Source organism: Nematolebias whitei, chromosome 13 (assembly GCF_014905685.2).
Source record: "Nematolebias whitei isolate Nwh7 chromosome 13, NemWhi1, whole genome shotgun sequence".
NCBI lineage: Eukaryota > Metazoa > Chordata > Actinopteri > Cyprinodontiformes > Rivulidae > Nematolebias > Nematolebias whitei.
In genome coordinates, this window is record NC_056510.1 from 47,093,797 (window position 1) to 47,101,533 (window position 7,737).

The following is a 7,737-nucleotide window of genomic DNA, read 5'->3' on the forward strand; positions in this document are numbered from 1 at the left end:
AGATGAAAAGTAGCTTAATGGAAGAAAGAAGCTTAAACTATTAGAAGGAAGCAGAAAGAGCTGAAATGAGCTAAAAATGTGGAATTAGCTGAAAAAGCTAACGTTTGCATAAAAACATCCAAATAGTAACTGAAATAGCAGAAATAGTTGCAACTAGCATAATTAACAAAGTCGGCCCTGTGATGGACTTGCAACCTGTCCAGGGTGTACCCCACCCCTCGCACTGTGATTGCCGGACATAGGCACCAGCGACCCCCGTGACCCAAAATGGAAGAAGCAGGTAAAATGTAATAGATGGATGGATCAACAAAGTCCATGCTCAATAATCCAGGTTTACAATCCAACAATTTTCAGTCAGGTCATCTGGACAGTTTATTTTTTTGCTGAAACGTTTCACCTTCCATCCAGAAGGCTTCATCAGTCAAGGAAACACACAACACAATACTGATTCTTCCCCCAAACAGCTTACTCCAAAGTGGAACAAACCAGTTATGTTGGTGCTAAGATGGTGAAACGTTTCATCACAAAAAAAGAAACTGTCCAGATGACCTGACTGAAAATTGTTGGATTGTATACCTGGATTATTGAGCATGGACTTTGGTAGTTTTGAACGAGTTTGAGATGACTGTCAACGAGGATGATAAATGGTAAATGGACTGTACTTATACAGCACCTTTCTATCTGATCAAGATACTCAAAGCTCTTTACAACAATCTGTGCATCATTTACCCATTCATACAGCTCTATACTAGATCTCTACAAAGAAAATTGAACAAATCATTCTAATCAGAGCTTTTTTTAGGTCACATTCATACACCAATGGGACACACATCAGAGGCAATGCAGGTTCAGTGTCTTGCCCAGGGACACTTCGGCATGTGACTGCTTGTGGATTCAAACCCCCAACTCTTGCATTGGAGAACGACTGTTCTAACCACTCAGCCATGGCTGCCCAGAAGATGGCCGGACCAGAGGAGGGCATGTGCCAAAGAGACCATCTTAGCACCAACATAACTGGTTTATTCCACTTCTGGGTAAGCTGTTTGGGGGAAGAATCAGTTTTGTCTTGTGTGTTTCCTTGACTGATGAAGCCTTCTGGATAGAAGGTGAAACGCTTTAGCACAAAAAAAAAAGAAACTGTTCAGATGAACTGACTGAAAATTGTTGAACTAGCATAATTAAACTGAAAGGAGCGTAACCAGCTGAAATTAGCTGAAAGTATCTGGAAAAAAAAAATTGCACAAAGATGAAAGAAGCTGAAGCAGAACAAAATGTGAAAGGAGCAGTAAACGGTTGTAAACAGATCTAAAGATTTCAAGGATGTAAAATGAGTTCAATTCATTTTCTATCAGAAAAATGGCGAAAAAAGCTAAATATAGTTGTGAGCGTAGCACTGGCTGCAGCTCCAAGATGGCCGCTGATGATCAACACCTGGCGGTCATCTCCCTGACGAGCTCCTACCACTACTTAAGGCTGCAGTCAAGTCTACTCGATGCTGGAGCATTGATTCCCTCCCGGTACTGATTCTCTCAGCCATTTGTTTCTTAAGTATATGAGATACTTACCTTGTGGTTTTTGTGCCAGCAGTTTCCTCGTTTGACGTGTCCGTTCCAGTCCTGGTTGCTCAGTTCCTATCTGGTCTCTCGTGCCTTGCCTTCCGGATCTTGTATGTCCGTGCTCTGTTTCTGGGACTCATGCCTCTTGGACCCGTTGGACTCGCTCCAGTACCCAGGAAGCTGTAAGACAAAGAACAACAATTTCAGTAACTACTCACCTGTGCCACTTACCTGCTCCTGCCTAAAGACTATTCCCCTCTTCCAGGAGTTCCAGTCCCAGGGCCTGTATATATTGTGTGTATATACATATCGAACACTGTAAATAAATAACACCTTTTTGTATCTTGAGTCTTGAGTCGTTCTGGGTCTCGTTTCAACTGGGTTGCCCGAAAATACAACAGAAATGCTCCAGCCAGACCAAACCCAGAACGAGGCTCGGAACGATCAAGCAACGTCCTCCTCGCAAACGGAACGGGTAAACCAGCTGGAGAAGATCCTCACCCAAATGATAAATCAACAACAACAGACGCAAGCTAACTTACAAGAGCTTGGGAGCATGGTTTTCGCCATTAAACAGACTCTCTCCCTTTCTTCACCTACAGCCGCAGCAGAACCTCCTGTGGACAGCCCGACGTGTACATGCTCAGTGAGGCACCCGTTGGAGCAACAATTGTTGGTAAAACCTTCCGAACTTTTCTCCGGTGATCCGGATCAATGTGACGGCTTTCTCCTCCAATGCGAGCTCGCGTTTAGCGGGGCTCCTAGACTTTACTCCACAGACAATGCTAAGATCACTTATTTTACGAGCCAGTTAAAAGGTAACGCACTCCGGTGGGCAACCTCTTTCCTCCACCAACACAATTTAAGAATTGTCACATTTAGCTCGTTACTCACTGAATTTCGTAGAATATTCGACAGGCCATTATCGGGTCCCAACGCTGAGAAACGTCTCCTGGGTTTACGTCAGGGCCGGCGTCCAGTAGCCGAACACGCCCTCGAGTTCCGCATCCTCGCAGTACAAACGGGGTGGAACGAGAGGGCGCTGCAGGGAACTTTCTTGAACTCCTTGTCGGATCCGTTAAAGGATCAGATCGCCGCAAGAGATGATCCGTCCAACTTTGACGCACTCATTAATTTAGCCGTAGCAATCAACGAACGTTTCCGCGAGCGGCAGCGGGAACGTGACTACAACTCCCAGAAGACCACCACTTCCGGTTTGGGTCCGTCACTCAATGTCTTCCGTAATAAAACCCTTTCTGAAAACTATAAACCCCAGAGTCACCAAGCCTTCGCGTCTCCGCCCCCACTCGCCCTGCCTGAACCTGAACCCATGCTGGTGGGACACACCCTCCTAACTCCCAACGAAAGACAGAAATGGAGGGAGCAAATATTATGTTTCTATTGCTGCCAAGATGGGCACTTTATTGCCGTCTGTCCGTTTCGGGGAAACGAGAACACCCACCAATAAAGAGGGAGATATTGGTGGGGACTTCTTCGTTCTCCCCATTAAGCAGATTGACCATAGCTACGGTCATCCAAGTTAATCACAACTGTTTCCCTGTATCTGCACTTATAGACTCCGGCGCTGAACAAAATTTAATCAGTCAAAGTATTGTCACTGAATTGTCCCTACCCACTTTAGAAATACCATCCGTTTCTATAGCGGGGGTCACAGGCGACACCTTAGCCCAGGTTAAACACCGCACCGCCGACCTACACCTGATAACATCTGGCAACCACCATGAGAACATTAATTTCTTTGTTTTTGATTCACCACATGATCAATTGATTTTGGGGTATCCCTGGTTGAAGCTCCACAATCCTCACATTAATTGGGAGCTTGGCAGGATAGAGAAATGGAGCGGGAGGTGTTTAAAACACTGCCTCCGCTCTGGGATTTCTAACCCCACTAAACCAGTCACCAACGTTGAGGAGATCGATCTGACTTCCATCCCGCCCGAGTATCATGATCTCTCACCAATATTTAGTAAGCAGAAAGCTTTGTCCCTGCCACCGCACCGACCCTATGACTGCGCCATAGACCTTTTTCCGGGCGCTCCCTTACCGGCCAGCCGCCTGTACAACCTCTCGGGTCCAGAGAGGGATTCCATGAAGAATTATATTGAGGAATCACTTGATTCAGGTATCATTCGTCCTTCCACCTCCCCGGTAGGGGCAGGGTTTTTCTTTGTGTCCAAAAAAGATAAAACCCTCCGACCTTGTATCGATTACTGGGGATTAAACAGTATTACAGTCAAGAACAAGTATCCTCTTCCCCTCATAGATTCCATACACGAGCAGTTACAGTCAGCTACTATTTTCACGAAATTAGACTTGCGAAATGCCCACCACTTGGTACGCATAAAGGAAGGCGACGAATGGAAGACGGCCTTCCGAACCCCGTTAGGCCACTTCGAATATCTTGTCATGCCGTTTGGTCTCACTAACGCCCCTGCCGTCTTCCAGGCGCTAGTGAATGACGTGCTCAGAGATTTCTTAGGAGACTGTCGGAGTTCTAGGTCCACCAGCCATTCTCTCACTCATCAGCTGCAGCCAATCTTAATCAACCACCACTCCACACCTGTTTCTGGTGTGGAGGACTACTCTGCCTGGGTATAAGAACCTCTGCTAGACATACCTCCAGCGCCGGGACATTATCATGCTTATGGTAAAGTGTGTGACCAGCCACTTAATCTGTTTGAAGCACTTTGTATCTGAAGACCTTGTTTTGATCTCCTACAGAGATAGTTTTTTCTGCCTCAGACGGCCTGCTCCTCTCTCTACCAACACTCACCTCGTTTCACTGCTTGGATCACCTGGAACCCTGGGACTCCTTGAACCTCTCCTCTCTGGACTTGACTACAAGAAACATTGCAGTAAGAACAAGAACCTCAACACAATTGATCAGTTGTTTTCTGAAGATTATTCTGGATACTCACCTTGTCCCTGCCTTCCCTTTTCAGCCTGGAGGATTTTTTCCTGCAAAAATAAATATTTATTCTTTTATAACTTCTGACTCTGTTCTTTCCAGTCTGCCACTTGGGGTCAAATTATTATTTAAGAAATATGACAGAATGTCCCGGCCAAACTGACCCCCAAGGTAAGACTGGGGAGGAACAGATTCAGCAGTCCATCCAAGCACAGAATAGACGCATAGACCGTCAGGACCAGACTTTACAAAAGATTTTTTCACAGCAACAAACAACACAAGACAACCTCCGGGAGCTTGGAGGCATGATTCTCTCCCTACAACAGCAACTATCTGCTCTTATGCCCATGGCCCAGGTCTCTCAACCTCCTCAACAACCAGCAACCTCCTCATCAGCCCCCCTGAACGTCACGACTCTCCGGGAGCCAGATGTTCGTCGTTCTGCGTTTTTTGAAGGTAACGCCAGCAATGTGGTGGTTTTCTGTTACAATGTAACTTAGCATTTAGCCGTGCACCACTAACCTACACCTCTGATGCCTCCCACATAACTTATATTGTTAGCGCACTTAAGGGCGAAGCGCTTCAGTGGGCTCGTGCTCACCTCAATAAGCGTGATATGAAGTCCTTAACTTATGCCACCTTTCTCGAGGATTTTCGGCGTGTATTTGACCATCCATTACAACAGGAGGAAGCTGCTCAAAGGATGTTCAGATTACACCAGGGAAGCAGGTCCGTCACCGAATTCGCCACCCACTTCCGCATTTTGGCTGAGGACTCCGACTGGGGTGAGATGGCACTCAAGAGCGCATTTATTAATGCCTTAAATAAACAAGTGAGGGACCAATTAGCCACCAGAGAGGCACCAGCAAGCCTAGATGACCTGATCACACTCTCTATTAGAATTGATAATCGTTTTCGTGAGAATATGTTTGAGAACTACAGTCCCCATACATACCCCAAAACCGGAAGTGCTTGGTCCGCACCGGTAACTGTTCCGTCGGATCCTGAACCCATGCAAATTGGGAGGACCAGACTCTCTCCAGAGGAGCGTCATCGTCGTCTTAACCACAATGAGTGGCTCTACTGTGGTAGGAGAGGCCATATTGTGGCTACATGTCGCCTACGTTTAAAAGACAGAGCTCACCAGTAAACCAGGGGATATTGGTGGGTATTTCTTCTTTTTCTCCTGGCAATAATTTATGTTTACCTGCTAGCCTGTGCATTAACACTACTAATTTTCCTGTTCAGGCTCTGGTTGATTCTGGGTCAGAGCAGAATCTGATCAGCAGGGACCTGACTGAGAAGCTACGGATACCTACCACAGCACTTAACCCTGCTATCGCTGTGGCCGCCCTCACTGGACAAGACCATCTCCTCTATTTCTCAAAAAACAATAAAGTTTAAGTTCATAGTTTCGGGCAATCATCATGAGCAGGGTGAGTTTTTGTTTTTGAATCTAAAAAGTCTCAACTGATTCTGGGTTATCCGTGGCTAAAGAGACATAACCCACTCATTAACTGGTCTGAAAATGGAGTAGAAAAATGGGGAGATAACTGCTCTAGAGAATGTTTACGTTCAGCCATTTCTCCCAGGGTATTTACTGAACAGGCCATAGAGAAGATCGACCTCTCTAATATCCCCTCAGTCTACCATACTCTTGCTACGGTCTTTAGTAAACAACGGGCTTTGTCGTTACCTCCCCACAGACCATACGATTGTCCCATAGACCTCCTTCCAGGCACACCATTGCCTTCAAGTAGATTATAAAATCTGTCTGGACCCGAGAAGGAGACTATGAGACAGTACATTGATGAGTCTCTTAAATCTTGTATCATTCGTTCATCTACATCTCCGGTTGGGGCGGGGTTCTTTTTTGTAGCAAAGAAAGACAAGACACTACGGCCATGTGTTGACTTCAGGGGGTTAAACCAAATCACGATTAAAAACAAATACCCATTACCCCTTATGGACTCTATGTTTGAGCAACAACAGGATGCTATTATTTTTACCAAGTTGGACCTTCGTAATGCCTACCATCTGGTGAGGATCAGAGAGGGGGACGAGTGGAAGACTGCGTTCAAGACCCCTTTAGGCCATTTTGAATATTTGGTCATGCCTTTTGGGTTAACTAATGCACCTGTAGTATTTCAAGCTCTAGTTAATGACGTATTAAGAGACTTTTTAAACGTTTTTGTGTTCGTTTATTTGGACGATATCCTGATTTACTCAAAAGACAAGGAACAACACCCTAAGCACGTAAAAGCAGTGCTTCAGAGGCTGTTGGAAAATCATATTTTCGTTAAAGCTGAGAAATGCGAGTTTCACGTGTCCACTGTATCCTTCCTTGGTTTTATTTTTGAGAGAGGACAGGTTCGTTCTGAACCTGAAAAGATCAGGGCTGTGGCTGAATGGCCAACCCCACTAGACTGAAAACAGCTACAGAGGTTCCTGGGATTCGCAAATTTTTATCAGCGGTTCATTAAGAATTATAGTCAAGTTGCTTCGCCTCTCACCCAGCTCACTTCAACCCAGCAAAGGTTTACCTGGACCCCAGCAGCAGAAACTGCCTTCCAGGAACTAAAACATCGCTTTTCTTCAGCTCCGATCCTATCCCACCTGGACCCACACAAACAATTAGTTGTGGAGGTGGATGCCTCAGATTCAGGTGTGGGGGCTGTATTATCTCAGAGAGTGACAGACAATGGGAAACTCCACCCCTGCGCTTTCTTTTCCCGTCGTCTTTCTCCTGCTGAACAAAATTATGACGTCGGTAATAGAGAGTTGTTGGCCATAAAAATGGCTCTCGAGGAGTGGAGACATTGGTTATAGGGTGCAGAATTGCCATTCATTATTTTGACTGATAATAAGAATTTGGCATACATTCAGGGGGCTAAAAGATTAAACGCACGGCAAGCCAGATGGTCCCTTTTTTTGCCAGGTTTAACTTTTCTATCACGTACATTCCGGGTTCTCGCAATATTAAACCAGATGCACTGTCCCGCCAGTTCTCCTCTTCTGAAACTTCTGATACTCCTGTGAGTATCTTGCCTGCATCCTGCACAGTTGGCATCATGACCTGGGCCATAGAAGATGACATCCGGAAAGTACAACGGATCGAACCTGACCCTGGTATGGGCCCTCCAGGGAAGACATTTATTCCGGCTTCTATGGTCAGCAAGGTACTGCATTGGCTTCACACGGCAAGATTCACATGTCATCCTGGCATCACACGCATGCTAGACCTCACTAAGG